General features: G+C 47.8%; 1 protein-coding gene across 1 annotated transcript in view; it reads left to right on the plus strand.

Annotated features, from left to right (window-relative positions):
• Nucleotides 1-3,231: 3,231 nt before the first annotated feature.
• The window catches only part of F13A1 (coagulation factor XIII A chain), a 421,197-nt gene continuing 401,706 nt past the window's right edge, over nt 3,232-22,722 (plus strand). Inside the window, exon 1 of the mRNA XM_069730705.1 lies at nt 3,232-3,318. The gene's annotated coding sequence lies outside the window, so the exon portion shown is untranslated. The remainder of the gene's footprint in view (nt 3,319-22,722) is intronic.

Below are 22,722 nucleotides of genomic sequence, written 5' to 3' on the forward strand. Positions count from 1 at the left end.
GCCTGTGCGGCTGCCCTGCCTGTGAATCCCAGCCCCACACTGTGCATAATGCATAACACACTGCGGGGCTGGGATTCACTAGCTGGGTGGCCGCACTTTGCTGTCAATAAATATTATTTTAATATTTCATTCAGTCCTGTGCTGGACTCGCACTGGCTTTCAATTACGGGGGTCTTATCCATTTGGCGAATGCAACATTTGCGGTTTCATGGGACGAAATACCTCCTTTATCAATCTAATTGATTCCTGTGTGTATAAGTTGAAGGACTATATAAGTTGTAAGACGCACAATGTTGTTTACACTCCTAAAAGAAGAAAAAGAATAATACCCGCACTGCTGCCTTATGCGATCATCTTTTAGCGTGCCTATAATCGCTGCTCCAGTATAAATACCCACTCATCCATATAAGGGCGCTTCAGTTGCATAACCAAAAAGGTGCGTGATACTCCAGCAAAAAAAGAAAAAAACGGCTTGCACTCACCAGGCCGGATGAATCATGTATGTCTTTATTAGGACATGTGCAGTACAGACAGGGAGAACGTGCTGAACATAGGATGACAGCTGTTTCGCGCATACCACGCTTCCATAGATCCCGATGCCAGAGGGGAAATGAGGTAACTATTTAGGCAAATGAAACCTTTTCCATCCAGCGACATCATAGAAAACAACTCGCCTTACACAGAATGTGAATAAAATCGTAAACCAAAAGAAAAAGGCAAAAAAACAAAAAACACCAACCTTTAAAACAAATCTTTAAATAAATACAGCATAAATCACAAAGAGAGAGAGAGAAGGCCAATAAATACTATAACATTTGTAGCAGAACAGACTATAGGAAGACCGACATGTCAATTTTCTCATTCAGACCCATTGGTCCAACTGCATTTGTACGCAATATCCATGTTGCCTTCCGCCTCAAAAGAAACCTAATCAAATCACCACCTCGCTGTGGTAGAAATACCCTTTCCTAACCCACAAATGAGAGTGACCTAGTATCACCATTATGCATGTGTCTAACATGAACCCCCTTTCCAATGCGGACAGAATTAAAATGTTCTCTTACCCGTACGAACAGGGGGCAATAAGTCTTACCTATATAATAAAAGCCACAAGGGCATAATATGGCATACATCACATGCGTAGCTTTGCAGGAAATGAGCTCGCGCACTATGTGATCAATTGGGCCAATTTTAAAGGTTTTTCCAATGAGGTGAAAGGAGCAGAAATTGCACTGCCCGCAGCTAAAATTGCCTTTAGGGGCACACTCTGTTAGCCAATTTTTTCGTTTAGATTGTACCCAATTATGTACCAGTAAATCCCTTATATTTTTACCCCGATGACTAGCAAACAGGGGACCCTTTCTAGCTCTCTCCACCAGGTCACTATCCCTGCTTAAAATATCCCAATTTTTTCTAATCACGGATCTAATACAGTTATCCATGGGGCCAAATTTAAAGGAAAAAATAAAGCGTTTATTATCCTCCATATGCATATCTTCATTCATTACAGTATTAGGAGAGGGTTTTCTACCTTCGTCAGAGCCGCATTTAAAACAGATGATGGATAACCTCGGTCATGGAACCGCTTGTACAACTCTGTTGACTGCTCCCTGAAAAACGCCAATGTACTATTTACTCTTCTTACCCTATAAGATAATGATGTCTTTTCACAGTTCATCAAATACGGTAATTTGCTGTTTACACTCCTGTTTGCCCATGTCCTAGGGTGTATGTTGGTCAGACGTCCCGGGAACTGCGTAAACGCATACAACAACATACATCCAATATCAATCTGGTTTGATTTGACCTAGCAAAGGGGAAAACCTTATCCTCAGTAGCTTCGCATTTTTTGGAACATCACACTGGACAAACAGGTGGGTTAAGTGTGGTGGGCCTTCAAATGATTAAACCTAACATTCGTAGGCTGGACCGGCAGGGGAAGCTGTTGAGATTGGAGTCTAGGTGGATCTTTGAACTTAACTCATTAAGGCCAACTGGAATTAATGAGGATCTATCCTTCACAGGTTTCCTTATGACCTGATTTTTTTTCTTCCCTCCTTGGTTCAGAAATTTTGGGCTGTTGCATTCCATTTCGATCTCACACTAGTACTTCCGTCCTAGCTGTTTTCATCTAATTCCATTTTACATACAGCATATCTAATGTTACCCTGTTCCATCTAATCTTTGATTTTTTTTGACAGCTCATAATATCTATGTATGAGAGTTATTTTTTAGGTGATGTATGGCTGTGCAATTACCGGATTTAAAGTATTACATTTCAATATGTTCTATATCTGTAAATAATATTTACGGGCAGCACGGTGGCTCAGTGGATAGCACTGCAGCCTTGCAGCGCTGGAGTCCTGGGTTCAAATCCCACCAAGGACAACATCTGCAAGAGTTTGTATGTTCTCTCCGTGTTTGCGTGGGTTTCCTCCAGTTACTCTGGTTTCCTCCCACATTCCAAAGACATACTGATAGGGAATCTAGATTGTGAGCCCCAACGGGGACAGCGATGATAATGTGTGCAACCTGTAAAGCGCTGCGGAATGTATGTTAGCGCTATATAAAAATAAAGATTATTATTATTAATATTGTATTGTATATAAATATTTTAGAATTTAGAGTCCTCAGTGGCTGATACCTTTTAATGGCTAACTGAAAAGATGGTAACAAATGCATTTGAGACTACTCAGTTCTCTTCATCAGGCATAGACTAATAAAAATTCATTCTTTGGCATTTCTGTTCCAGTAAAGCCTTTTTCAACTTTGTATATGCTGTGTGTGTACTATTATTTTTGTGCTTCTTTCTCTCTCCATTTTTGTCCTTGGATTTTTGTAGGCATTATTAATATCCTCTTAAAGCAAATAGACCATTCAGCAAACCAGGAATAAGTAATTACGGTATCTAGCTATCTCTATCTTACTGAATTAGTGGCTGTAATGAACATGCAGCACTTTTTATTTGGCATGGCATATTTATTTCCATGTCAGAACACTGTATGTGTCTTATTAAACACAAACTTGCAAAGTATTCACAAGTGAAACAACAGTTCCTCTGTTCGAGCCCAATGTTTGTCATCTGTTTCCTTTCTGCAGGCAAGGACCACAAAGAGGACTATTTTAAAAGCTGAGAGCAATGTGATAATAATTAGTCAGCTGAAATGGGTGGAGAATGGAGATCACAGAGAGGAGAAACCAATGAGGCCAGGGTGGGAGTAGGGGTTGGTAGGGGGAGGTTTCACAAAAAAGACAACTTTCCCAGACAGTGTTAATTCTGATGGAAGATAAAAACCAAAGCAACCAGTAGAAGACAAGGTATGACCTCTCTTTACCATTTTAAACCTTGCAGCCATCAATATGTATGTGTATATGAAGTGCACTATTTGTACTAATAAATATGAATGGGACAATGCACTTTCCTAACGTAAATTGTCAAAATATTAAGTTATTCTCTCCCTAAGACAATAGGAAAACACAAAACCAAAGGCTAGGTACATTTAGTAAGACCCCGAGGGAACTTTTACTATTCTTTATAATTTATAGTATGGCGTAAATAAGTAATAATACACATTTTCAGCTGCGGCAATACATTTTTTTGTAAAGAAAGTTTCTTATCTACCATTACAAAAAAGATCTGACGCTGAATTGTATATTATGTTATATTGCTGCAGAAGGGACACAGAACTGTTTAATACACACTGCAGCTTCTGGGGAACAACTTTTTGGAGAAGGGGGCACAACATGCCAGCCAATCTGTGGTTGACACAAAGAATTACCGGGGCAGACCACTTCTGTAGGAACGATAAGCAGCGTCTATGTAGCGTCTCTCATTTCTGTATAGTCATCACATTCTGACATCGGTATATGATGAAAGGCATGTCAACTACAAATTGCCATTGAAACATTGATTAGTAATGACACATGATCTGACCATATCTCTACCTACTTGCACTATTTTGTGATTTCATTGGTACATATCCTCTGTCTTTTTAATATAAATTGTGTCTGTTGTGTTTTACATTACTGACTGTGAACGTTTAACATATGTATGTGCAGGGGCCCTTGACTACATAACCAAACCACAAATAGCCATGGCAAATATCCATCCAACTGCAGCTGAGCAATGGGATAAAGACACAGAAAGACATACATAAAGTGCACGTATGCTAATGACAGAAGCATAGCCAAAAAGATTAAAAAATGAGAATTAATAATGTTGGGAGAGAACTATTATATAGTTTGGATAATAGTGACATGGCTAGATGACAGCTATAGCTAGGGTGTAAATCTGCATTGTTCTACTCTGTTCCGGAATTACCTATGAATTGTTTGTAGGTAATGAAATCCATCCCTTGTGATCATTTATGGGAGGCAAATGAAAATGTACAATCACTATGGTTGGAAATAAAGGCTAAAGAAAGAATAATAAAATACTGATAGGGGTTTGTATAAGCCTCCACGTATAATGGAAGCAGCTGAAAATATCTCCATAAAGTAAATAGATGAGGCCGCAAATAAGGGAGAATTCATTCTTACCCTGATATACAGTAAATTGGAGAGCAGAAACCTGCAATTCCGGAGAAAGAAAAAGGGTATTGCTGATAATAATAATAATAATAATAATACATAAATAAAAATTACTTATTTAGAAAAGGAGGGTTATTCCAGGCACCAAGTCACTTTTTTTCTGTGTGTTATTTCAACCCAAATCCTCAGAAAGTGCATGTAAAAAAGAGAATATATTACGGTATATCAGAAAAAGTAATAAGAAAAATAACACTCATCCGATTCTTCTTTCAAGATGTGGTATTAATCCATAAAATTAGTTACATTTCTGTTGGTTACGCCCTGCTGTTTATGGACCCGTAGAAGCGCCAGCGAAGGTGTGAGACGGACGTAGTCCGGCAGGTCTCACTGTTCATGAAAAAACTCCCCTGACACCTGCACCTTCGTTAATATCAATGTAACCAATTTTATGGATTAAAACCACATCTTGAAAGAAGGATCGGGTGAGTGCTGTTTTCCTTGTTACTTTTTTCCGATAAAATAAATAAAAAAAAAGCAATTTCCTTTCACAACTAGTACAAGACTCAATAAGACCAAACTTTAACCACCAGGCCAAAAAGAATATCAAATCTAAGAGCAGGGGGTCACTTACGTAACAATGACTACAACATAATTGCCACTTATTCTTTAGTAGGATGTTTAAAATATAGGCTATAGCAGCATTAAACTTGAGGAAATCTCAATAAATATCAGAAATTGTGACTAGGCCCCCAAAAATAAAGGTACACAAAAATTGGGAGACTTTTCTAAGCATTCTGAATGGGATATGTGCACAATATATCCACTATGGAAATAAGCTAGGAGTTTTTACTGTTAGAGATCTTTAAGTTTGAGGTATATAATGCTGTACTACTGTATAAATGAAACATAATCATAATGTCTAGTATACTTTATGTTTAAGGCTGTGTGCACACATTGTGGATTTTTTGCTTTTTTGCTATAAAAATGCTATAAAAACGCATAAAAAACGCATACATTATGCATCCCATCATTTAGAATCCATTCCGCAATTTTTGTGCACATGATGTGTTTTTTTCCGCGAAAAAAACGCGTCGCGGTAAAAACGCAGCATGTTCATTAATTTTGCGGATTTTTCCCGCTATTTAATGCATTGGGAAGCTCCGGAAAAAAAGTGTCAAATGCACAAAAAACGCGCAAAAAAGCGTCAAAAATGCAAAAAAGCACGTGGATTTCTTGCAGAAAATGTCCGGTTTTGCTCAGGAAATTTCTGCAAGAAATCCTGAACGTGTGCACATAGCCTTAATGCTCACAAATTTTAAAATCTATGATTGCTATGAATGAATGGCAACATTGTTGTTTACATGCAGGGAATGAAATCCCATAATGTACCCCCAGTCTTCCACTCAGCTGAGAAGTGGATGAGTAGCGCTCAGAATGGCTAGCTAAAGCAGTAGCTGTACAATATATCATCCTTCTAACTTGCTACAATTTATCATGGCTCAGGATGTTTAAATCACAGTATGTAGCTAACACCGAATTCCACTGCTCAACTGGAAGCACAACTAGCTATAAGATTGCTGTCTCTGAATGAAAAATACAAATTTACACACAACAAATACATGTAAAGTGGTCAGCAGGAGTGAAATTATTTTTAACAATCTACTGAATCTAACATGTTGTAGGATTGTTACAAAAAGGCTGGTACTTTGGACTACCCTAGTTCCACTTTTACAGTATGAGGCAGCTGTACCTGGGTAGTGAGAATTTTACTGGCTGACATTTTAGGCGCCTCTTGCAATTACTAATGCATGTAGAAAAGCCGCGAAGACACCATCACGTGTTTCTCAACGCAAGCAATAAATAGCCAGGTCTTTCACCGGGAAGGAACAACCACAGGAAGGGCAGCATCCAAAAAGGAAAACCACCTATGCCAAAACATGGTATCCATCCACAGACAGCTGTTTCAGGGTATTTGCCCCTCATCAGTGTGGAGTAGGAAACTGGCTATTAGGATCACTGCGTTGAGAAACACGTGATGGTGTCTCCGCGGTGTTGGATGTTTTGATCTCCCCGAGGTCATTCTTCCTTATGTTTATAGTCCTTTTATTAGGCACTGCTCCTAATAGCTAGTCTGTATTGTGACATGTTATGTTTAGATTTTTTTGCTTATTCTAGGGGCGGAATTTTTGTTTTACCGGAAATCCAGTTTAACTAAAATATGCTCCAATAACTTTATGTCTGAACGTTCCAGTCCAGTGTTCTGCAGTTCTCCTGTTAAGCTCAGTTACCAGTGGAGCTTGAAATCTCGGACTATCGGAAGGTAGTTACTGCTGTTTATTACAGGAGCAGATTTTTCTCACATCAGCTCACATACTAAATATTTCAAAAAAGGGTGAGGAGTAGTTTTAAGAAAAGGGTAAGAAGGGATGTGTACCAATAACTTATTGCAAAACAATTCATTCTGCAATACATAGAGGAAATGTGATGTTTCGAAATATCTTTTCATGTATTTGTTTTGCCTAGTGAGTAAGTAACATGATAGCTGCAAAAGTTTTGTGTGGGATTTCGATAAAGACTAGTGTTGAGCATTCCGATACCGCAAGTATCGGGTATCGGCCGATATTTGCGGTATCGGAATTCCGATACCGAATTCCGATACTTCCCGCGTATCGGATACCGGAATCGGAAGTTCCCAGAATTCAAACTGAATGCAGCAGCCAATGAGGAATGATTGGAAGTGTGGGCACATCCTGTTTAGCATGGTGGGCATGTAAGTACTGGCAAGGCTTGGATTGGCTGCTGAAATGATGTCACTCTGCACTATAAAAAACGCTGCCGCCATTTTGCGCTCACTCTGCTGTGATTTCAGTTAGGGACAGGACGCTGTGTTCTAACTGAGGGCCAGTTGAGCTAGCTAATTGCTTTATTTTCCTTTCCAAAGGCTAATTTAGCAAAACGCTGTGTGTTCTTCACTGTTCACCTTGCTCTTGCCTTGCAGCGCTGTTTTAACAGCGTTCTGCAAGGTCTCTGTGTGTGTGTGTGTGTGCAGCTCACTCTGTAGTCTGTGTGCAGCCATATACCCGGTTGTATTCAGCTCAGGGGGGGTTCACACTGCCTCACACAGTTGTCCTTTCTTGCTCATAGTGCAGCCTGCTGCACATTTTTTCTCAAATTTCCTATTAGTGTTTTCCCACCCGTCTCCAGCTAAATTGTGGAAAAACACTACATAGGATAACCTAGAGGGGGGTTTTTGGGCCTTGCAGCGCCGTTTACGGCTGTCTGCACGGTCTCCGTGTGAGCCCAGCTCGCCCTGTAGTCTGTGTGCAGCCATAGCCGGTTGGATTCAGCTCAGGGTTCGTTACTGCCTCATACCTTGAGAAAAATTTTCCTTTTTTTCAAATAGTGCAGCCTGTTTAAAAATTAAAAAAAAAATTCCCTATTAGTGTTTTTCCACCCGTCTCCAGCTAAATAGTGGAAAAACACTACATAGGATAACCTAGAGGGGGTTTATTGGGCCTTGCAGCGCCGTTTACGGCTGTCTGCACGGTCTCTGTGTGAGCGCAGCTCGCCCTGTAGTCTGTGTGCAGCCATAGCCGGTTGGATTCAGCTCAGGGTTCGTTACTGCCTCATACCTTGAGAAAAATTTTCCTTTTTTTCAAATAGTGCAGCCTGTTTAAAATTTAAAAAAAAAAAATCCTATTTGTGTCTTTCCACCCGTCTCCAGCTAAATAGTGGAAAAACACTACATAGGATAACCTAGAGGAGGGTTTTTTGGCCTTGCAGCGCCATTTACGGCTGTCTGCACGGTCTCCGTGTGATTTAAACTAGCTCTGTAGCCCGATCTGCACAAAAAAAAAGTAAAGTTCACCAAACACAACTTAACACTTGTGTAGGCCACATTTGAAAAATAATAAAGTTTAGTCCACACTTTACAACATTAGTGTTTCTTACACCTGTTAGGAGGAGCATTTCAGGAATAAGCACACTAAGGCCTTAGTACTTTTCTGCTTATCTTTATCTGTCAACCAAGATGAAGAGGGCAGGGAGTAAGGCACGTGGGCGTGGGCGCGGAGCAGGGAGAGGACGTGGTGATTCTGTGCCTGCTGCGGGCACCGGTGACTCGTCGTCACTCAGTTTCAGCAGGGAACAGTCCTTCATGCGCAGCTTTGTCGGAGAGCGCCGTGCACCGCTGCTGCGTGAAGACCAAATTGAAGCCGTTGTCGGGTGGATGGCAGCTAACGCCTCGGCATCGACTTCAGTTAGTGCCACATCCTCTCAAGCACAGAGCACTGGAGAGCAGCCATCTGTCTCTTCACCACCTGCCAAATTGGCCAGGCAGTCAGAGAGCCCAGGACAGGAGCCGTCTCTACTTCTGTTCTCTGAATCTCTTGGCTTGGAAACAGGGGGCCAGCCAAGCAGCATTGGAGAAATGGAAGAAGAGGCAGTGTGCAGTGATGCCCAACAGCTTTTTCTCTCTGACTCTGAAGAGGCAGGTGGGCCAGTGCCTCCGGTGACCACAGCGCAGTACGCATCTGATGATGAAACTCAGGTGCCGCTTTCTGATGCGTACTGTGCTGCCGAGACTACCCAGGAGGAGCAGTTGGTGGCAGAGGGTAGTGGAGATGATGAGGTCCTTGACCCATCGTGGCGTGAGGAACAGGAAGGTGGTGGGAGCAGCTCTGAGGAAGAGCTTCCCCTTATGGGCCAAAGAGGGAGAGGGAGGGGAAAGACTGCGGAGCCTGTAGCCTCCACTTTGGCACCCGTTAGGAGCCTGTCTCTTTCCAAAGCCAAAAAGGGCGCTCCCAAGACTTGCAGTGCCTGGTCCTTTTTTGACACAGTTGCAGATGACATTTGTTTTGTCAAATGCAAGCTGTGTCATCAGAAAGTAAAAAGAGGGAAAAATGTCAGCAACCTCAATACCACAAATATGTGGAAACATGTGCGGACCAGGCACGCGGTGGAGTTACAGAAACACACTGAAGACGTAGGCCAACCAACAGCGGCAGCTACCACCTCTTCATCTCGTGTTGCCTCTTCCTCCACTGTTGTCCAGAGACCTAGTGTAATTCCACCCACAGCACCACCTTCCCAGTCATCCTCACACTCCCAGTCTACTCTATAGCCATCGGTAGTACAGGCATGGGAGAAAAGGCGGGCATTCTCGGCCAACCACCCCCGAGCACAGGCTCTGAATGCAGGCATTGCCAAACTGTTGTCCCTGGAAATGCTCTCGTTCAGGCTGGTGGAGACTGACAGCTTCCATGACTTGATGGCATTGGCAGTCCCACAGTACAAGGTGCCCAGCCGCTTTTACTTCAGCAGGCAGGCTGTCCCTGCCCTGCACAGGCATGTTGAGGCAAACATAAAACATGCGCTACTGAACGCCGTCAGTAGCAAGGTCCACCTCACCACCGATGCGTGGACCAGTCAGCATGGACAGGGGCGATATGTTTCCCTCACTGCCCATTGGGTTAATGTTGTTGAGCCAGGTACAGATCGTGCGAGTGGCGCAGGACGTGTCCTGCCCACTCCAAGGATTGCAGGAATCCAGTCTGTACGCATCGACTCCTCCTCTTACACCAGTTCCTCAGATTCCTCTCTGCAGGATCCGTCACAGTCCACCTCCACATGGACCCGTGAACGTTTACCTATGACCGACATGAGCACAGCCGTGGCCAAACGTCAGCAGGCCGTCTTGAAACTAGTTTCATTGGGGCATCGAAGCCACACAGCGCAGGAGCTCTGGAATGCCATCAAGCAGGAGAGCGATGTGTGGTTACTGCAGGGGCGTAGCTAGAGCTTTTGCCGCCCGGGGCTGCTCCCGAGTTTGGCGCCCCCCCTCCCCCCCCTCAATACACACAAAGGTTACCAAAAATAGGGCAACACACATGATAGGGTCTGCAAAAAAAAAAAACAAGTTCTGCTTACCTGACCGCGCTCCTGCTCTCTCCACGCAGCTGAAGCGTGCACTCGCCGGCGACTGACAATGACGTCAGAAGCCGTCGACGTGTGCGCTGCGGCCGACTTCAGCTGCCAGCCTCCAAATGGCTGGTGGCTGTTGTTAACTATTGACGTACGGGCGCGGGCCCGCACGTCAATAGCGTTAAACAGCTGCAGCGCCGGCCGCGGTTTTAGAGGGCCCCCGGGCGAAAGAGTCTCAGTGGGCCCCCCTTTAACACATAGCATGATTCATGATGCAGATACAGCAGAGAAATATAGCATAGCCACATAGCATATAACACAGCCCACGTAGCATATAGCACAGCCACGTAGTGTATAACACAGCCCACGCAGTATATAGCACAGCCCACATAGCGTATAGCACAGCCACGTAGTATATAACACAGCCATGTAGTATATTGCACAGCCCACGTAGCATATTGCCCAGCCACGTAGTATATAACACAGCCATGTAGTATATTGCACAGCCCACGTAGCATATTGCCCAGCCACGTAGTATATTGCCCAGCCACGTAGTATATTGCCCAGCCACGTAGTATATTGCCCAGTCACGTAGTATATTGCCCAGCCACGTAGTATATTGCCCAGTGATGGAGTATACAGCACAGAGCCACGTAGTATACAGACTTAAAATAAAAAATAAACATATACTCACCCTCCGATGAATTCTGGCCCTGTATCGCACGAGGCAGCTTCCAGTCCCAGGGTTGGTATGAGCGCAGGACCTGTGATGACGTTGCGGTCACATGACCGTGACGTCATGGCAGGTCCTTCTCACATACCATCCTTGGCACCGGAAGCTGCCGCTTGCATGGAGCAGGGACTGGAGCGTTGCGAGGAGCGGGAAAGGCAATGGAGGGTGAGTATAGCAGGTTTTTTCATTTTTTTATTATTTTTAACATGACATATTTTTACTATTGATGCTGCATAGGCAGCATCAATAGTAAATAGTTGGGGACACACAGGGTTAATAGCAGCGGTAACAGAGTGCGTTACACCGCGGCCCGTTACCGCTGCTATTAACCCTGTGTGAGTGGTGACTGGAGGGGATTATGGAGCGGGCGCTGATTGTGGGGAGTATAGAGCAGGCGCCGGGCACTGACTGCAGCGGAGGGACTAATTGGACTGTGCCCGTCGCTGATTGGTCGCGGCAGCCATGACAGGCAGCTGCCGAGACCAATCAGCGACGACAGACAGAGGCCGCGACCAATGAATATCCATGAAAGAAAGAAAGACAGAAGGACAGACAGAAAGACGGAAGTGTGACCCTTAGACAATGATGTAATATATATATATATATATATACATATACATATACATATATACTTCTCACCTGTGTCTTGCCTCTCTGTTGTTTTCTGTCTCTGTTCTCACATCTTTTCTGTCTCCCGCTCTGATTTTCATATTTCCTTCTGCCTCTTCTTCCTGCTTGTCCGTGGCTCCGCCCCCGACATTTAGCCCCGCCCCTCCATGGCTCTTCACATTGTGAGAGCTGTGACGCTGCTGGAGGGGCAGGATCGGATCTTCTGCTGCTGACTGCAGGTGCGGGGGTGAGTCACAGCGTGTGTGACTGTGTGCCCCTGCTACACTGCAGCCAGCAACTCTGCACGGCTGCGCGCACTGCCAGCGCTCTGCTCCAGTCCTCATAATGCTGGGAGGAAGGAGCAGAGAATGAGTGCGCGCAGCCGTGCTGATAGCCGCCCCCACATTGTGCCGCCCGGGGCGACCCGCCCCCCCCCCCGCACCCCCTTCCTACGCCACTGGGTTACTGCCAGCGAATCTCCAGCCAGGCATGGTAGTGTGTGACAATGGCCGAAATCTGGTGGCAGCTTTGGCCCTTGGCAACCTCACTCACATCCCATGTCTGGCACATGTGCTCAATTTGGTTGTGCAGAGTTTTCTGAGGGACTATCCGGATCTTGATGCCCTGCTGTACAAGGTCCGCCTAGAGTGTGCTCACTTGCGGCGTTCCAGCTTGGCCAGATCCCGCACTGCTGCTCTGCAGTGCCGATTCCGCCTTCCGGAACACCGCATCATATGTGACCTACCTACCCGGTGGAATTCCACGTTACATATGTTGGAGCGGTTGTGTGAGCAGCAGCAAGCAGTTATGGAGTACCAGCTGCATCAGGCGCAAAGAAGTCGCAGTCAGCGCCGATCAGACTTCACAACCACAGAGTGGGCCACTATGAAGGACGTCTGCCAGGTTTTGCGTCCTTTTGATTATTCCACGCGGATGGCAAGTGCAGATGATGCACTAGTCAGCATGACTGTCCCCCTTATCTGCCTGCTTCAGCAAACTTTGCAAGGGTTAAGGGATGATGTGGTGGAAGAGGTGGAGGATGAGGAGTCACCTTTTCCATCAGCTTCTGGAGAGTCAGCGCCACGTGGTTCCTCACAAAGGGGTACGCAGGGGCCAATTTGTGAGGAGGATGAGGAGGAGTCAATGGAGGAGGAAGAGCTCCGTCCAGAGGAGGGAGCGACACAATTGTCCAGTGGTCAGTGTGTACAGCGAGGGTGGGGTGATGACGAGCGGGCAGAGATCATGTCTCAATCAGGGGACAGCGTTTCTGGGCCAGTTGGCACTCTGCAGCACATGGTGGATTTCATGCTGCAGTGCCTGAGAAACGACCGCCGCATCGACCACATTCTCAACATGCCTGATTATTGGGTGTTCACCCTCCTCGATCCTCGCTACCGGGACAACGTCCAAAACCTCATCCTTGCGTTGACCCGGGAGCGTAAATTGCGGGAGTACCACGACACTCTGGTGAATTCCATCATCTTCTCCTGTCCAACTGAGAGGAGTGCTGCTAGTGCTTTACAAAGCAGCTCAGTGCGTCGAGGCAGTGGGGGAGGCTCTGCCCAAAGAGGGAGCAGAAGCAGTGCCTCTGCCCAATTCAAGCCCAGTATGGCACAACTCTGGCACACTTTTGTGTGCCCGCCCCAAATGTCTACACCATCACCGGCGGCTCCAGTCAGCAGGAGGCAACGGTTCCGTCAGATGGTGACAGACTACATGGCTTGCCCTCTTACTGTACTCCCTGACAGCTCTTCCCCGTTCAAGTTTTGGGTCTCTAAGCTGGATTCATGGCCAGAGCTAAGCCAGTATGCATTGGAGGTGCTGGCTTGCCCTTCGGCTAGTGTCTTATCGGAACGTGTCTTTAGTGCCGCAGGTGGTGTACTAACAGACCGTCGCATGCGACTATCCTCCGATAACGTTGACCGGCTTACTTTCCTGAAAATGAACCAGGCCTGGATCTCGCAGGAATTTGCCACTCCTCTGCCTGATTAATTAATTGGGTGTCATCCAGGTCTCCTGCTGTGTTCATCTTTCTACCACCTGAACTGCTATTCCTGGGCTCCAACACTGCCAGTTGCGGCTCAGAAGTGCAGGCTGCACAGTAAAAACATATGACCCAGTGTTATTGGGTTTCAGTAACGTCAGCTGATCCCCAGCTGTATAGCCGGCAATGTGTCCTGCGACCGCCACGCTGGCACAACAACCTAAATGTAAGGGAACCTGTCCCCCCCCCCGTCGTTTGTTACTGAAAGAGCCATCTTTTGCAGCAGTAATGCTGCACAAGGAAAAGGTAGCTCCTTGCACACGCAGAACTTAACACTTATAAAATGTGTTCACTAATACCGTTATACTGTCCCGGAGCTGGGACTTTCCTTCGTAATGTGACGCAGCACAGCCGTCATTCCTACCCCCTTGGTGCCATGCGCTGCCTCCTCAGCGTTGTTTTAAGCTGTCACGGAGCCTGCGCTGTTCTGTTATCCCTTGGGCATGCCCTATTTGCGCTGCCTGTCTTCTGACATAATTTGGTGTGAGGCTGGCTGCGCCTGTGCGGCCGCGCTGCCCGAGATCCCGCCTCGCAGTGTCTTCTGATTGAGTCACACTGCGGGCCTGGGATCCATGGGCATGCGCAGTGCATATCTTCCCCTCGGGCTCTCGCTCATTTCCCTCCGCCTTCTTTAGACTGTGCGCCGTTAGCTGATCCCTAATAGCATGCCACGGCCGTGACACCGCACAGTCTGAAGAAGAGGGAAGGAGGGGAGTGAGAGTCGAGGATATGCACTGTGCATGCCCATGGTTCCAAGGCCCGCAGTGGGATTACGTTAGACGAGACTGCGAGGTGGGATCTGGAGCAGCGTGGACGCACAGGCACTGACAGCCTGACACCAAATTATGTCAGAAGACAGGCAGCGCTAATTGGGCATGGCCAAGGGCTAACAGAACAGCGCAGGCTCCGTGACAGCTTAAAACAACGCTGAGGAGGCAGCGCACGGCACCAAGGGGACAGGAATGACAGCTGTGCTGTGTCCCATTACGAAGGAAATTCGCACCTCCGGGACGGTTTAACGGTATAAGGGGACACATTTTTAGTGTTTACTTCGGTGTTTGCAAGGAGCATAATTAAAAGAACCACCTTTTCCTTTTGCATCCTTAGTGCTGCACAAGATGGCTCTTTCAGCTACAAACGTCTTGGGGGGGGGTTAAAGGTTCCCTTTCAACTTGCTCCAATCAGGCTTCGGCCTACACTCTGTTCCTCTGCTCCTCCTGCTGTCCCTGGGCTCTAACACCGCCAGTTGGTGCCTGGAAGTGTGTGCACAGTCAACAGTCGCTCCTCTGTTATTGGGGTTCAGTAACGTCAGCTGATCCCCAGCTGTGTGTGCGGCAATACCTCCAATCTGCTCCTCCTGCTGTCCCTGGGCTCTAACACCACCAGTTGGTGCCTGGAAGTGCTGTGTGCACAGTCAACAGTCGCTCCTCTGTTATTGGGGTTCAGTAACGTCAGCTGATCCCCAGCTGTGTGTGCGGCAATACCTCCAATCTGCTCCTCCTGCTGTCCCTGGGCTCTAACACCGCCAGTTGGTGCCTGGAAGTGCTGTGTGCACAGTCAACAGTCGCTCCTCTGTTATTGGGGTTCAGTAACGTCAGCTGATCCCCAGCTGTGTATCCGGCAACGTGTCATGCGACCGCCACGCTGGCACAACTAAAATGTAAGGGGACCTGTCCCCCCCCCCCCTAGGCATTTGTTACTGAAAGAGCCACCATGTGCAGCACTAATACTGCACAAGGGAAAGGTAGCTCTTGAAATTATGCTCCTTGCAAACGCTGAACTACACACTCATGTAATGTGTCCCCTCACACCGTCCAACCGTCCCGGAGGTGGGACTTTCCTTTGTAATGTGACGCAGCACAGCCGTCATTGCTACCCCCTTGGCACCGTGCGCTGCCTCCTTAGCGTTGTTTGATTCCGTCATGGACCCTGCGCTGTTATGTTATCCCTTGGCCATGCACAGTTTGCGCTGCCCGTCCTCTGACATCATTTGTTGTCGTCCTGGCTGCACCTGTGCGTCCACGCTGCCCGAAATCACGCCTCGCAGTGTCGTCTAATGTGATCCCACAGTGGGCCTGGTATCCATGGCCATGCGCAGTGCATATACTAGCCTCTCACTCCCCTTCTTCACGCTTCTTCAGACTAGGCGGCGTCAGCTGATCCCTAATAGCATGCCACGGCCGTGACGCCGCACAGTCTGAAGAAGCAGGAAGGAGGTGAGTGAGAGGCGATGATATGCACTGCGCATGCCCATGGATCCCTGGCCCGCAGTGGTACTACATTAGATTACACTGCAAGGTTGGATCTCGGGCAGCTTGGACGCACAGGCACTGCCAGCCTGACACCTACATGATGTCAGAAGACGGGCACCGCTAACTGTGCATGGCCAAGGGATAACATTACAGCGCGGGCTCCGTGACAGAACCAAACAACGTTGAGGAGGTGGCGCCCGGCACCAAGGGGGTTGGAATGACGGCTGTGCTGTGTCACATTACAAAGGAAAGTCCCACTTCCGGGATGGTTTGACGGTGTGAGGGGACACATTATATGAGTGTGTACTTCAGCGTTTGCAAGGAGCATAATTTTCGGAGCCACCATTTTCCATGTGCAGTATTACTGCTGTACAAGATGGCTCTTTCAGCAACAAATGCCTGGGGGGGGGGGTTAAAGGTTCCCTTTCAACTTGCTCCACTGCAGGCTTCGGCCTACACTCTGCTCCTCTTTGATTCCCTGGGTTTCAACACTGTCAGTTGCCACCTGGAAGTGTTGTCTACACAGAAAAAACACTAGGTGATGTGTCAGTGGGGTTCAGCACCGCCAGCTGTTCCCCTGCTGTGTAGTCGGCAACGTGTCCAGCACAAGCCACGCTGGCACAACAGAACAAAAGCTGCCACCAGTGCAGGCTTCGGCCTAGACTCTGCTCCTCTCCTCCTCCTGCTGACCCTGGGCTCAAACACCGCTAGTTTTTGCCCGGAAGTGCTAGCTGCACAGAGAAAAACACCAGCCAATGTGTTAGTGGGGTTCAGCACCGCCAGCTGTTCCCCTGCTGTGTAGCCGGCATCGTGTCCAGCACAAGCCACGCTGGCACAACCGACCAAAAGCTGCCACCAGTGCAGGCTTCGGCCTACACTTTGCTCCTCTCCTCCTCCTGCTGACCCTGGGCTCTAACACCGCCAGTTTTTGCCCGGACATGCGAGCTGCACAGAGAAAAACACCAGTCAATGTGTCAGTGGGGTTCAGCAACGCCAGCTGTTCCCCTGCTGTATAGCTGGCAACGTGTCCTGCAAACGCCACGCAGGCACATGAACTGAAATTGAAGGAAGCCTGCCCCCCACCCCCAGGTGTTTCTATGTATAACAGCCACCTTGTACAGCAGTACTGCTGCATTTGTACAAGGTGGCTGACTTTTTCTCCTTGCCCACGTGGAACTCAACACGTACAAAATGTGTCTCATTAGAGACCATTACAATGTCCCTGAGGTGTGACTTTACTTTTTAATGACACGCACCACCCCCCTTTGTAGCGCTGCCCGTCTTCTGACATCATTGGTTGGCTGCCTGTGCCTGTGCGTCCGCCCTGCCCGACACAACCCCCCTCGTTGTCTCATATATTTTGACTGCGAGGGTGTGATTGATGGGCACGAGCAGTGCATATGTTCGCCTGTCTTCACTCCCCTCCTTCCGCCTTCTTCAGACTGTGCGGCCTCATGGCCGTGGCAGGCAATAAGGGATCAGCTGAGGCCGCCCAGTCTGAAGCAGGTGTAAGGACATGTGTGAGCGGCGAACATATTTACTGCACAAGGCCACGAATCCCAGCACCGCAGTGTGACTTTATGGAAAGGCACTGTGGGTCTGGGATTTATGGCCATCGTTAACCGCACCGGCCAACATGAAATGAGGTCATAAGACGGCCTGCACTAACAGGGTATTGCCAAGGGATAACACAAGAGCGCACTCTCCTGTACTGCAAATAACAACGGTAAGGAGTCTGCGCCCAGCACCTAGGTGTAAATTTTGACACCTGTGCTGCGTCTTCTTCAAAAGAAAAGTCACGCCTCCACTACTGTTTGACAGTATAATTGGCTAAATAGTGTACGTGTTTTATTCAGCGTGTGCAAGGAGCAAACTAAATAGAGCAACCTTTTACTTGTGCAGCATTAATGCTGCACAAGGTGTGGCTCTTGTACCTTGCAACACCTGAGGGGGGGTTAAAGGTTACCTTTGAAATTGGTTCAACTAGGCTTCGGCCTACACTTTGCTCCTCTCCTCCTCCTGCTGACCCTGGGCTCTAACACCGCTAGTTTTTGCCCTGAAGTGCTAGCTGCACAGAGAAAAACACCAGCCAATGTGTTAGTGGGGTTCAGCACCGCCAGCTGTTCCCCTGCTGTGTAGCCGGCATTGTGTCCAGCACAAGCCACGCTGGCACAACCGACCAAAAGCTGCCACCAGTGGAGGCTTCGGCCTACACTCTGCTCATCTCCTCCTCCTGCTGACCCTGGGCTCTAACACCGCTAGTTTTTGCCCGGAATTGCTAGCTCCACAGAGAAAAACACCAGCCAATGTGTTAGTGGGGTTCAGCACCGTCAGCTGTTCCCCTGCTGTGTAGCTTGCAACGTGACCTGCAAATGCCACGCAGGCACATGAACTGAAATTGAAGGGATCTTGCCCCCCACCCCCAGGTGTTTCTATGTATAATAGCCACCTTGTACAGCAGTACTGCTGCATTTGTACAAGGTGGCTGACTTTTTCTCCTTGCCCACATGGAACTCAACACGTACAAAATGTGTCTCATTGAGACCATTCAACTGTCCCTGAGGTGTGACTTTCCTTTCTAATGATATGCAGCACCATCCTTGGTAGCGCTGCCCGGCTTCTGACATCATTGGTTGGCTGCCTGTGCCTGTGCGTCCGCCCTGCCCAACACAACGCCCCTCGTTGTCTCATATATTTTGGCTGCGAGGGTGTTATTGATGGGCATGTGCAGTGCATATGTTCGCCTGTCTTAACTTATCTCCTTCCGCCTTCTTCAGACTATGCGGCCTCATGGCCGCGGCATGCGATAAGGGATCAGATGAGGCCGCCCAGTCTGAAGCAGGTGTAAGGACATGTGTGAGCGGCAAACATATTTACTGCACAAGGCCACGAATCCCAGCCACGCAGTGTGATTTTTTGAAAACACACTGTGGGTCTGGGATTCATTTCCATCGCTAACCGCAACGGCCGACATGAAATGAGGTCAGAAGACAGGAAGCGCTCACAGCGCATGGCCAAGGGATAACAAGAGCGCAGACTCCTGTACAGCAAATAACAACGCTCAGGAAGCTGCGCCCATGCACCAAGGTGTTATTTTCGACACCTGGGCTGCTTTTCTTTAACCCCTTCCCGACCCATGACGCCACGTAGGCGTCATGAAAGTCGGTGCCATTCCGACCCATGACGCCTATGCGGCGTCATGGAAAGATCGCGTCCCTGCAGATCGGGTGAAAGGGTTAACTCCCATTTCACCCGATCTGCAGGGACAGGGGGAGTGGTAGTTTAGCCCAGGGGGGGTGGCTTCACCCCCTCGTGGCTACGATCGCTCTGATTGGCTGTTGAAAGTGAAACTGCCAATCAGAGCGATTTGTAATATTTCACCCATTATAACGGGTGAAATATTACAATCCAGCCATGGCCGATGCTGAAATATCATCGGCCATGGCTGGAAATACTAGTGTGCCCCCACCCCACCCCTCCGATCGCCCCCCCACCCCCCCGATCTGGCCGGTACACTGCTCCGGCTCCCCTCCGTCCTGTGCTCCGCTCCCCCCCGTGCTCGTGTCCGCTCCCCCCGTGCTCCAATCACCCCCCCGTGCTCCAATCACCCCCCCTGCGCTCCGATCCACCCCCCCGTGCTCCGTTCCACCCCCCCGTGCTCCATTCCAGCCCCCCCGTGCTCCGTTCCACGCCCCCCGCGCTCCGTTCCACCCCTCCCGCGCTCCGATTCCCCCCCCCCGTGCTCCGATTCCCCCCCCGTGCTCCGATTCCCCCCCCCGTGGTCTCCCCACCCTATCATACTTACCGATCCAGCCGTGGTCCCGTCCGTCTTCTCCCGGGCGCCGCCATCTTCCAAAATGGCGGGCGCATGCGCAGTGCGCCCGCCGAATCTGCCGGCCGGCAGATTCGTTCCAAAGTGCATTTTGATCACTGAGATAGATTATATCTCAGTGATCAAAATAAAAAAAATAATAAACGACCCCCCCCTTTGTCACCCCCATAGGTAGGGACAATAAAAAAATAAAGAAATTTTTTTTTTTCCACTAATGTTAGAATAGGGTTAGGGTTAGGGGTAGGGTTAGGGTTAGGGGTAGGGTTAGGGGTAGGGCTAGGGGTAGGGTTAGGGGTAGGGTTAGGGTTAGGGCTAGGGCTAGGGTTAGGGTTAGGAATGTGCACACGTATTCTGGTCCTCTGCGGATTTTTCCGCTGCGGATTTGATAAATCCGCAGTGCTAAACCGCTGCGGATTTATGGCGGATTTACCGCGTTTTTATGCGCATTTCACTGCGGTTTTACAATTGCGATTTTCTATTGGAGCAGTTGTAAAACCGCTGCGGAATCCGCACAAAGAAGTGACATGCTGCGGAATGTAAACCGCTGCGTTTCCGTGCAGTTTTTCCGCAGCATGTGTACAGCGATTTTTGTTTCCCATAGGTTTACATTGAACTGTACACTCATGGGAAACTGCTGCGGATCCGCAGCTTTTTCCGCAGCGTGTGCACATACCTTTAGAATTAGGCTATGTGCACACAGTGCGGATTTGGCTGCGGATTCGCAGCAGTGTTCCATCAGGTTTACAGTACCATGTAAACATATGAAAAACCAAATCCGCTGTGCCCATGGTGCGGAAAATACCGCGCGGAAACGCTGCGTTGTATTTTCCGCAGCATGTCAATTCTTTGTGCGGATTCCGCAGCGTTTTACACCTGTTCCTCAATAGGAATCCGCAGGTGAAATCCGCACAAAAAACACTGGAAATCCGCGGAAAATCCGCAGGTAAAACGCAGTGCCTTTTACCCGCAGATTTTTCAAAAATGGTGCGGAAATATCTCACACGAATCCGCAACGTGGGCACATAGCCTTAGGGTTGGGTTGGAATTAGGGTTGTGGTTAGGGTTAGGGGTGTGTTGGGGTTAGGGTTGTGATTAGGATTATGGCTACAGTTGGGATTAGGGTTAGGGGTGTGTTGGGGTTAGTGTTGGAGTTAGAATTGAGGGGTTACCACTGTTTAGGCACATCAGGGGTCTCCAAACGCAACATGGCGCCACCATTGATTCCAGCCAATCTCGTATTCAAAAAGTCAAATAGTGCTCCCTCACTTCCGAGCCCTGACGTGTGCCCAAACAGTGGTTTACCCCCACATATGGGGTACCAGCATACTCAGGACAAACTGTGCAACAATTACTGGGGTCCAATTTCTCCTGTTACCCTTGTGAATCTAAAAAAATGCTTGCTAAAACATAATTTTTGAGGAAAGAAAACGTATTTATTATTTTCACGGCTCTGCATTATAAACTTCTATGAAGCACTTGGGGGTTCAAAGTGCTCACCACACATCTAGATAAGTTCCTTTCAGGGTCTAGTTTCCAAAATGGGGTCACTTGTGGGGGGTTTCTACTGTTTAGGCACATCAGGGGCTCTGCAAACGCAACGTGACGCCCGCAGAGCATTCCATCAAAGTCTGCATTTCAAAACGTCACTACTTCAATTCCAAGCCCCGGCATGTGCCCAAACAGTAGTTTACCCCCACATATGGGGTATCACCGTACTCAGGAGAAACTGGACAACAAATATTGGGGTCAAATTTCTCCTGTTACCCTTGGGAAAATTAAAAAATTCTGGGCTAAATAATTATTTTTGAGGAAAGAAAACGTATTTATTATTTTCACGGCTCTGCATTATAAACTTCTATGAAGCACTTGGGGGTTCAAAGTGCTCACCACACATCTAGATAAGTTCCTTTGGGGGTCTAGTTTCCAAAATGGGGTCACTTGTGGGGGGTTTCTACTGTTAAGCCACATCAGGGGCTCTGCAAACGCAACGTGACGCCCACAGAGCATTCCATCAAAGTCTGCATTTCAAAACGTCACTACTTCACTTCCGAGCCCCGGCATGTGCCCAAACAGTGATTTACCCCCACATATGGGGTATCAGCGTACTCAGGAGAAACTGGACAACAACTTTTGGGGTCAAATTTCTCCTGTTACCCTTGGGAAAATAAAAAATTGCAGGCTAAAAGATCATTTTTGAGAAAATAATTTTTTTTTTTATTTTCATGGCTCTGCGTTATAAACTTCTGTGAAGCACTTGGGGGTTCAAAGTCCTCACCACACATCTAGATTAGTTCCTTTGGGGGTCTAGTTTCTAAAATGGTGTCATTTCTGGGGGATCTCCAATGTTTAGGCACACAGGGGCTCTCCAAACGTGACATGGTGTCCGCTAATGATTGGAGCTAATTTTCCATTTAAAAAGCCAAATGGCGTGCCATCCCTTCCGAGCCCTGCCGTGCGCCCAAACAGTGGTTTACCCCCACATATGGGGTATCAGCGTACTCAGGACAAACTGGACAACAATATTTGGGGTCCAATTTCTCCTATTATCCTTGGCAAAATAGGAAATTCCAGGCTAAAAAATCATTTTTGAGGAAAGAAAAATTATTTTTTATTTTCATGGCTCTGCGTTATAAACTTCTGTGAAGCACCTGGGGGTTTAAAGTGCTCAATATGCATCTAGATAAGTTCCTTGGGGGGTCTAGTTTCCAAAATGGGGTCACTTGTGCGGGAGCTCCAATGTTTAGGCACACAGGGGCTCTCCAAACGCGACATGGTGTCCGCTAACAATTGGAGCTAATTT

This window comes from Ranitomeya imitator, chromosome 6, assembly GCF_032444005.1.
Source record: "Ranitomeya imitator isolate aRanImi1 chromosome 6, aRanImi1.pri, whole genome shotgun sequence".
Taxonomy (NCBI): domain Eukaryota; kingdom Metazoa; phylum Chordata; class Amphibia; order Anura; family Dendrobatidae; genus Ranitomeya; species Ranitomeya imitator.